Source organism: Procambarus clarkii, chromosome 5, assembly GCF_040958095.1.
Source record: "Procambarus clarkii isolate CNS0578487 chromosome 5, FALCON_Pclarkii_2.0, whole genome shotgun sequence".
NCBI classification, from domain to species: domain Eukaryota; kingdom Metazoa; phylum Arthropoda; class Malacostraca; order Decapoda; family Cambaridae; genus Procambarus; species Procambarus clarkii.
The window spans coordinates 13,095,032-13,098,263 of record NC_091154.1 but is presented as its reverse complement, the minus strand read 5'-3'; the positions used below and the strand labels follow the sequence as shown (position 1 = coordinate 13,098,263).

Sequence of the window (3,232 nt, the reverse complement as noted above, 5' to 3'; positions counted from 1 at the left end):
AACAGTGCACACTTACAAACAAGGGCCTTGTAGTCTTCCTCTCAACACATTGAGAGTCAAAGGTTTAGTGTAAATGTGCAGAGTTGCTAAACTTGCAGCTTCCTCCTCCAACACAGGTGTACCAGATCTGTAAAACAAACCGTTTGAGTACAATAAGCTAAATACAGGACTGTACTCCACCCTGGGTGGACGCACAAAAATTAGAATATCGTTAAACAGATCAGTTTCTATAGCCAGGCTTTAGACGAGTCTATTTGAAGAGTGATGGTGGTGGGTTGGTTGGCATAGACCACTTTCACAGTGTATAACACAGCCTATAATGGTGGAGGGTTGGTTGACATAGACCACTTTCACAGTGTATAACAGCCTATAATGGTGGTGGGTTGGTTGACATAGACCACTTTCACAGTGTATAACACAGCCTATAATGGTGGAGGGTTGGTTAACAGACTTAATCGCACAACTTGCTTGAACTAATTTGACTTCTACACATTAAAGTCGTCTTAACAAATTCTCAAAATACGTATTTTAAACGGAATTTAAAACGTGCCCAAAACAATGAAATGTCGTTTGCAGGACGTTTTGAAAACGCGAAAATGTTTGGTGGGTTGTCACCTTATTCCTTCATTTTCAGTTTAATAAAATGATCCAAATTTGGCCAAATTATAAACTTTTGACTTACGTGTATTTGGATGTAAAACAAATAATTTAGACTTGTACCCATGTTTCTTAACACTACCTGTTGATTGAGGATCAATGTCCCTACAGCCCAGTCTCTGACAACATTGGTTAGTCATCTTATTTAATGCACATTCTCTGCTCACAACACTAGTTCAGTCATCTACCTCCTCCTCCTCACTATCCAGGATTCCGGGTTCAATCCCTGGGTGGGACAAGTACTTGGGCAAGTTCCTTTCATCTGATGCACCTATTCTCTTAATAGTAAACAGGTTCCAAGGAGTTGGGCAACTGTTGTGAGGCGGCATCCCGGGGAAAGTCAATAGTTTGACATTAGGGAACCTCTGAGCAAACCCAAGTTCGGCCATCCTGTCTGACAACGGGAATTAAAGTACACAATTTATTAAACTATGGGACTGTATGTTCTTATTGATAAAGGGTGCAAGTTAACCACTAATTCTGTTCCATAAGTAGTGCAACTTCAAGGGGAAAAAATTACACACTCTTGGTGATGAAGATTAATAGCAGCAGAGCTCAACCAAAAATTTTTGATTAGCAGCAAATTGCAGCATATAGAAGACCTGAATATTCCAGAGTTAAACAAGAGGCTGTCAGGTTTTACTGTACACTTCATGGCTTTCAAGACATATCTTATCAAGTGTAGGTCAACCAAAGACAATTCAGTTCAGACGAGAACCCACAAATACGTGGTTCCTGAACACGGCGGTGCAGAATTGATGCTTCAATTCTGTTTTCAGTTTTATTCAACTTGGTTCCTTACATGATATCTGAAATAATGCAAATCTAAGGTACCAGAAAGCAAGAAAGTCCACAACAAGAATAAAATGAATAATCTAATGAACAATATTTTAGAAATGTCATATTCGTCTCCTTTGTATTAACCATTTTCAGCATCATGGTATAAAATATCTCCCGACTGGTTATTGACCGTCACCTCAGTGTCTGACGACATGTCTCTTGCTCCTCACCTCATTGTTTATTATCTTGTTTCCTTGTTTATTGCCTGTTCCTTCCTCTCCCCCTCACATATGACTTTATAATAATCCAGAACAGACCGAAATATCCTCATTTCTCTATCCTCTAATGTATGGTTTGGTCATCATGTCTCGTACTCTGTGGGTCAACGATCCTATCTACAAGATTGAAGATATTCTCCGATGCTCCCTAGTACAAACTGGGTCGACAACATTCGAGTTAGTCTTCACTAAAGAGAGAGAACTAAACAGACATGTGTAATGAAAGTGCACCTTCTGAATCACATTCGCTCAATGAGTGGATGGCAGGGAGATGCTCACCTAGGTTACATTAATTTAGCTGCCATAGATTAAGGCATAATTGTCACGTCTGAGAGTGCCCAGGAAGTTGAGGCTCACATTGTAATAAGAGTGAAGTTAAGCACTTGCATCAGGAGCTTCTGCAGAAAAGTCAGCACACAACCAGCCAAGAGAGGAAAGATAAACATGAATGGGAAAGATAAAAGACCACAGAAGTTGGATTTGTTTATCGTGGTGAAGAGTTTGGGGCAAGACTCCCAGAAGTTGAAAATTGTCATAAGACACTTGACTTCATCACAAAGTCTTGCAAAGTAAGTAATTACCAAAAGAAGGCGCCAAGCTGGAGAGGCAATGTAGCACCATCAGATGTGCGGATATTAAAGAGGCGCTAAATATCACTAAGGATGACAATACGAAAACAAAAGTGAACACGGCGAACGGTATCAAAGTTATCTGATTCACCAAGAATTCTACCACGGGACAGGTGACTGCGAGGGACAGTATCATAGTTATCGGGACAGTATCATAGTTATCGGGACAGTATCATAGTTATCGGGACAGTATCGGGAAGCAAGACACATCCAGGAAGTCGGGACATTCAGCAAGGATACACGAGAGTCACTGCCGGCAGCATTGCTAACAGGCCGCACACGGTTTTGTTCTCTGGAAGTTTAAGATTCTGAACACCCATCAGCTCAAGTCATCACAGTTTTGCCAGGAAGAGCACATCAATACTCCAAGACCCAGATAATATCTTGTCTGGAAGGAAACTACAGTATACCAATTTCGTCTGCAATTTAATAGACAAACAACATTGTTGGTTAGCTGCTGTCTAGGTGACTAGTATTCTGTGCACCCCAGTATGACCCAAAACTGTCGTACCGCAATTGTCGCCCCATGACCTTTTTTTTTGTGAGAAGCGTATCGCTGACCAGGTCACAGTCCTACCCTGAAGGGCGAGGCTATACCCTGCAGGCAGGGCCACAATGTGGCACCTTAGAAGGTGTACCGAGCTTGACAGGGAAAGGTGGACCAAACCACTCTGGTCTACCAGAGGGTGTTTGGTATCCCTGATTCCACCTGTGGGAATCATTTTACGACCTTCGTTGGAGGGGAATAATTTCTCCAGGCCTAGGAGTGTCTCAGGCATTAGGCAGGGCAGTGAATCGGTCCTCACTACGTGGAGATGTCATGGGGAAGTCAAAGAGGCAGGTTTTAGACGAAAAGGGACAGTGGACCGAGGTGCAGCAGGCACCCAA

General features: G+C 42.2%; 1 long non-coding RNA gene across 1 annotated transcript in view; it reads right to left on the bottom strand.

Moving 5' to 3' along the window:
- LOC138352366 (uncharacterized) overlaps positions 1–135 on the bottom strand; it is a 1,587-nt gene extending 1,452 nt beyond the window's left edge. Inside the window, exon 1 of the long non-coding RNA XR_011222779.1 lies at positions 17–135. This is a non-coding gene — a long non-coding RNA (uncharacterized lncRNA). The remainder of the gene's footprint in view (positions 1–16) is intronic.
- Between the last annotated feature and the right edge of the window lie 3,097 nt (positions 136–3,232).